Here is a 6,778-nt window from a genome sequence, read left to right as displayed (position 1 = left end):
CTGGAGCCAGTACTCCAGATGTGAGGTTGCAGTGCACATCTGTCCCTAGAGAAGCCAGAGCAAAGAAGCACCTCTGGAATTCAGCTGCCAAAACCTAGGAGGAAGTGGCTGTGAGTGAAGTGCCCAGCACACAGCAGAGCATCCCCTGCTGTGAGTCAGGAGCTGGGTCGTAGCTGAGCTTCCAGCAGGGCAGAGGAGAGACAGCTCTGAAGCTCTGCTTTTATGGCCCATCTGCCACAGAGGCAGAAAGCTGCTTTCCAGCCACCTTAGCCTCGGGGCTGGCAGGCAGCTGGTGGCCATCAGCATCCCTGCTGAAACCTGCTGCACACAAACTGCAACGATGAGCAGGGCAGAGCTGCAAACCCTGCCAGCAGGAGGGCTGGGGACACTGATTGTGCCATGCAGGGCACAGGCAAGCAGAGAGTGCAGGAGGCAGGGTGGAGGTGGGAGGGAGGGAGAGAGGGATGTGGTCTGAGCAAGCAGAGCCACACTGGTGCTGGACCTGCTCCTGTGCTGCAGCAGCCGTGGGAGAGCTGCGTGGCCAGGCCGTGGGGCAGGCACGAGGAGTGCACAAATGCAGCCAGAGGAAGAGGTCTCTGGGAAGAACTTTTTCCTCTTTCAAACCCCTTGGGAGGAACAACTCTGGGCAGGTTTAGTGCAGCAGAAAGCAAGGGGCTGGAGAGGAGGGCCAGGGCTGGGTAAGGACAGCAGAGAGAAGCTGAATGGTTCCAAGGTGAGTGCCCAGCAGGGAAGCTGGCAGGGAGGGGACAGAGGTTCATTCTCCAGTGTCAGTGCCAGTCTGGGCTTTTAATTCTTTGGGCATCACCAGAGCAACTGCCCTGAGCCTCTGCAGCTGGTACTGGCTGGGCCTGTACGGGGGTGGAAGAGATGGAAACAGAAGGGTCAGAGCAACCCACCCCAGATCCCAGGGCAGAGCTCTCTGGAAGTGTGCAGTGAGGTCCCTGAGCTCCTGGGAGGAGCAGGAGTGTGAGCTGGGATTCAAAATAGCTGAAACGTCTCAATCACAGACCCTGAGCAGAGCCAAGGAGAGAAGGAGGACACTTGTGAGTGACAGAAACTTCAGCAGCTCCCAGGGCTTCGTCCTGCTGATCTCTTCAGACTCCCCAGCCAGAAACCTGGGGGAGTAATTTTTGTTAGCAGATGTTGGAGGGGGTCCAGAGGAGGCCATGAAAATGGTCAGAGGGATGGAGAAGCTCTGCTGTGGGGACAGGCTGGGAGAGTTGGGGCTGTGCAGCCTGGGGAAGAGAAGGCTCCAGGGAGACCCCAGAGCAGCCCTGCAGTGCCTGAAGGGGCTCCAGGAGAGCTGGGGAGGGACTTTGGGCAAGGGCTGGGAGTGCCAGGCTGAGGCCAATGGCTTTGAGCTGGGAGAGGGGAGAGTGGAGAGGAGGAAGAGATTGCTGAGAGGGAGAGAGGGGAGAGCCTGGCACAGGCTGCCCAGGGAGGCTGTGGCTGCCTCCTGCCTGGAGCTGCTCAAGACCAGGCTGGAGCGACCTGTGCTGGTGAGAGGTGTCCCTGCCCATGGCAGGGGTTGGCACTGGCTGATTCTGTGAGCATTTTGAACTCACTCTCCCTTGGTTCCTTGTCCCAGCAGAAATCCCAGCCTGGTGCTGCCTGGGGCAGCTGCATCCTGGGGGCTTTCTCTTTCGGCCCTCCTGGCCCTGCCCCCCTTGGCTGCACCAACGCAGCTCAGCTACAGGAGGGCACAGCTGAGTGCTGTGAGACGTTCAGGCTGCCCAGGGAGGTGAAAACTTCTCTCGAGGCACTGCCATGAAGGAAGAGCAGAGCCTGGGTGGGAGCAGGGCTGCAGCAGCCTGAGCCACACCGAAGCATCTCCTCATGCCGCTGGATGTTCCTGCACTTGGAGTGTTGCAAGTGTTGAGATTTGGACTCCTTGTTCCAAAATAGGGCAAAAAATAAATGTGGAAATGTTGGCATTTCCCATAGGAAGGAAATTCCATTACCTGAGCAGCTCTGTGACACACGGGGGGGGCTCATTTGCAGCAGATTCTGCTAACTTGGAATGAAGGTCACAGCTGCAGAGTTGGGCTCTGCTCCCGGGGCCAAGTGAGCACTGCAGGACACAGAATTAATCCCAGCCCCCAAATTAAGGTTACTGTAACGAGGAGAAGGCTCCAGAGCTGCTAAAGGCAGGGAAGGAAGGGTTGAAGGAATGCTCCACACAGGAGGAAATCACAGCTGTGCCCACCACACCTGGCACCAGGGAACATCCCAGAGCCACAGGGTGGGCTGGGCTGGAAGGGACCCCCAGAGCTCAGCCAGTCCAGACCCTGCACCCAGCAGGGACATCCTCAGCCAGAGCAGGCTGCCCACAGCCCTGCCCAGCCTCACCTTGAACATCTCCAGGCCTGGGGCCTCAGCCACCTCCCTGGGCAACCTCTGCAGTGCTCCAGCAGCCTCCTGGTGCAGAACTTGTTCCTCACAGCCAGTCTCAGTCTGCTCTGCTCTGGTTTGCAGCCATTGCCCTCATCCTCTCCCTGTTTGCAAACAGTCCCTCTGCAGCCTGCTTGCAGCCCCTTCAGGCACTGGCAGGCAGCTCTGAGGTCTCCCTGGAGCCTTCTCCTCTCCAGGCTGAACACCCTCAGCTCCCTCAGCCTGTCCTCACAGCAGAAGTTCTCCAGCTCCTGTCATTTTGGTGGCCTCCTCTGGACCCTCTCCAGCAAGTCCAGGTTGTTGTTGTGTTAAGGGTCCCACAGGTGGCCCCAGCCCTGCAGCTGAGGTCTCCCCAGAGCCCAGCAGAGGGGCAGGATCCCTCTCTCCAGCTCTGCCCACACTGCTCTGGGTGCAGCCCAGGCTGCCCTTGGCCTTCTGTGCTGCCAGTGCCCACTGCTGGCTCCTGCCCAGCTTCTCCCCCACCAGCACCCCCAGGTGCTTCTCTGTAGGGCTGCTCTCAGTCTCCTCACCCCCAGCCTGGTCTGACAGTGAGGATTGTTCTGGCCCATCTGCAGGAGCCTGCACTTGTTCACTTGGGCTCACCCCTGCAGCTTGTCCAGGTCCCTCTGGGTGCCATCCTGTGCCTGTGGTGCATGGGCAGCAGCACTCAGCTTGGTGCCACCCACACACTGCACAGTGCAGCAGCCAAGAGCCATGGCTCATGGTCCTCTGGCAGGTGGAGCTAAGGGTGGCTCAGTCAGCAGAGGTGCAGGTGACAGCACAGTGACACCTGGGACTCAGCATGGCCTCAAGGGGGTGGGTCTGTGGCAGCTGAGGCAAACTGAGCCCTTCCCGAGGCTGATGGATCAGTGTTTACTGGGGGCAGTGCCACCACGGGGCAGTGCACGCTGGCATCTGCCCCAGCCCTGCAGCCTCACTGCCTCACCCAGGCTGTGCACAGCAGAGGGAATGGGCCCTGAGTGCCTGCTGGCAGGACCTGACCTGTGGGCAGGAGGAGTCAGCACTGCCCCCAGCCTTGGCTGCTCTGCTTTTCAGAGACCCAGCAGGCAACCAGCAGGGTTCTCAGAGAACAGAGGCAGTGTGCCAAGGGAGGGTGCCAGGCTCTTCTCAGCAGTGCCCAGGGACAGGACAAGGGGCAATGGGCACAGACTGGAGCCCAGGAGGTTCCACTCAACATGAGGAGAAACTTGTTTGGTGTGAGGGTGCTGGAGGCCTGGAGCAGGCTGCCCAGAGAGGTTGTGGAGTCTCCTGCTCTGGACACCTTCCAGACCCACCTGGATGTGCTGCTGTGTGCCCTGCCCTGGGTGCTCCTGCTCTGGCAGGGGTTGGACTGGATGACCTCTGGGGGTCCCTTCCAGCCCCTACCATTCTCTGGTAGAGAAGGAGCTGTCCTGCTGGACCTGCAGACCTCTGGGGCACACAAACCCTCCGGGGAAGGGTCTCCTCTGCCCAGTTTCACCTGCCCAGCACCGAGGCTGGGCAGAGCTGCAGCCTGGGGTGGCACTGCTGGGGTGGGTGCAGAGCCAAGGGCCTGTCCCTCTGCCACATTTTTGGTGGTGAGATTAGCACAGATCGTTTTGAAAGGTGCTGTGTGGAGGGGATCACGAGGGAGCTGCTTTGGGAAAGCTATTCCAGGCTGTTTCCCAACACCCTTCCTTTATCTCCCAGCGGCTGGGCAGGGCTCACATCAGAGCAGCCTTTAGGAGGTGACTAAGTGACACGAGGCTCATTGTCATGGCTCTCCTCTCTGCCTCTCCCAGGGGTGACATTGTCAGTTTCCTTCCTACCCACTGCTGATAGCTCACAGCATCATGTGGCCTCTCCCTGTGGGATGGCCAAGCGTGCCCAGCCCTAGGAGAGAGAGGAGAGGCCTGGGGCAGTCAGCTCCCTTGGGATGGCACCACCCTAGAAAGGCTCTGCCTGGGCATTGGGCACCTCTGTCCCAAGGGAGCAGAGCTCCTCACCTCTGAGACCTGGGGGAGTCATCTGCCCAGGGATGGCACTACCCTGGAGAGGCTCTGCCTGGGCACTGGGCACCTCCATGCCAAGGAAGCAGAGCTCCTCACCTCCTCCATCACTTCAGCCCTGCCACTCTGTGTCCTGTTCAGCACCTCAGAGGTGTCTGGAATTTGCCACAGGTGTGAGCTGAAATGAAAGATGGAAAAGGCTGCTGAAGGCTTTGAGGTGTTCATCACTGCCAGGTCATGGCTACAGAAGGCCTGGGGGGTCGTACCTGGGGAGGGGTTAGCAGCGGCTCTGGAGCCAGGCTGGGCTCCGGGCACAGGAGGTGGCAGAGGACAGTCGCTGTGACCGAACCGCGCTCCGGGGGCGGCTGCAGGGAGCTGTGGGGAGCCGTGGCCAGGGCCGTGGCAGCTCTGCCTCTCGCTGGGTAGTGCCAGCAGTGCACCAGGCTGGGCAGCTGCTCCTGCCGCGGCTCACCAGAGCCTCAGCAGCCAGCTGGAGCCCAGAGCCCTGCCGGGGGACAAGCTGCTGCCCAAGCCGCGGGGCCAAGCAGGGCAGGAGGGAGCAGAGGTGCCCATCCTCTGGGACTGCCCCACCAGCAGCCAGGGCTGTGGACCCAGCAGAAGGGGCCAAGGAGATCAGTGTGTCCCAGGCTGTGCTGCCTCCATCCACCTCCCTCCCCCCTGCAGCTGTGCTGGCTCCCAGCTGGGTGTCTGCAGCCTTCTGGGTGCGTGGTGCAGGCAGAGCCTTGGGGGCTGCTGCCCAGGACCAGAGATGGGCACCCTGGAATCAAATTCTTGTCTCCTGTCACCCTGAATCCTGGTAGGCTGTGGGGCCTGGGCTGCCATCCTCAGCTGGCTCCTGCCTGACCTGAGACCTCACTGAGCTTGTGCAGCTTTCGAGAGGAAGGTCAGGGCCACTTCTTCCCAGCCCAGCCGTGAGGACCAAGCAGTCTGCTGGGCACAGCAGTGGCCTGTGCCCACTGCCTGGGCAGATGGGGCAAGTTACAACATGGGGCAGCAACAGAGGCAGTCCAGAGCCCAGGCTCTGAGGTGCTCATCCAGCAGAGTCCCATCCAGTTGGCCTGGTTCACAGTTGGCCTCAGCTGCTGCACAGCTCCAACCCAAACCAGTCTGTGACTCCCCTCTGCAGAAAGCCAGCTGGTGCCAGCAGCTGCTGACTGCCCTGGGCTGCAAGGTCCAGATCTCCTCTTCCCACAGAGCCTGGTGGGGACGCAGGGCTCAGGGAGGTTGTTTCGGGTGGGCCTGACACTCTCTTCGACCTGCCCTTTGCTGGCTGAGTTCAGACTCAGCAGGGGCTTGCTGCAGACACAATCCACTGCTGCTGGAGTGCTGAGGCTGCAGCATGCAGCAGAGCCCTGCACTGCCGAGGCTGCAGCATGCAGCAGAGCATGCAGCAGAGCCCTGCACTGCCGAGGCTGGAGCATGCAGCAGAGCCCTGCACTGCCGAGGCTGGAGCATGCAGCAGAGCATGCAGCAGAGCCCTGCACTGCCAAGGCTGGAGCATGCATCAGAGCATGCAGCAGAGCCCTGCACTGCCAAGGCTGGAGCATGCAGCAGAGCATGCAGCAGAGCCCTGCACTGCCGAGGCTGGAGCATGCAGCAGAGCATGCAGCAGAGCCCTGCACTGCCGAGGCTGCAGCATGCAGCAGAGCATGCAGCAGAGCCCTGCACTGCTGCCACCGGCACCAAGGAGAAGGAAGCCACTGAGGTGCCCCCTGCAAGTCCTGTCTGGTGGGAAGGGCAGCAGAGGTGCAGGTGCAGCCGTGCTGCTGGGGCTTGCTTTCTGCAGGCACTTCTGCACTCTGCCCTACTCGGAGGCCAGGGTGGGCTGTGTGCTGCTCCGCCTGCACCTGAGCTCTGGGTTTGGCAGAGTCCATTCACGGCAGCGTTGGGATGTGAGGCCAAGAAGCTGCGGCAGGACTCAGGTCAGAGATCAGGGAGCAAAGTCAGCAGAAGCTTTGCCTGCTGCCAGACACTGCTGCTGCCACCTTTCCCTTGTGCTCAGTGAGCTGATCCCTCCGGGGACCTGCCCAGCACCCCGGTGGGCAGTCACCAGGGGCACAGACACACATCCACCCCCTTGGGCTGGGCAAGCCGAGGGGGGAGGCTCTGTGAGCTCCTGCTTGTGCAGCCTGGCCCGGTGTGGGACCTGCCCACGCAGGGGGTGCAGCCGCGGCTGCTGGGGGGTTCTGCAGACAGCCACCCAGGTGGAAGGGGCAGAGAGAGGGGCAGGGGTGGGACGGGGATGAGATCTGCTTCCCATCTCGCACCTTGCTGTGCCGTGTCCTGCTGCCAGCTCCCTTGGCAGCGTGTGCGAGGTGAGCAGGGGCAGTGCCACGGCGGGTGTGGGCTCCGGGCAC

Source organism: Pogoniulus pusillus, chromosome 41, assembly GCF_015220805.1.
Source record: "Pogoniulus pusillus isolate bPogPus1 chromosome 41, bPogPus1.pri, whole genome shotgun sequence".
Taxonomy (NCBI): Eukaryota; Metazoa; Chordata; class Aves; order Piciformes; family Lybiidae; genus Pogoniulus; species Pogoniulus pusillus.
This window is presented reverse-complemented; position numbering follows the sequence as displayed.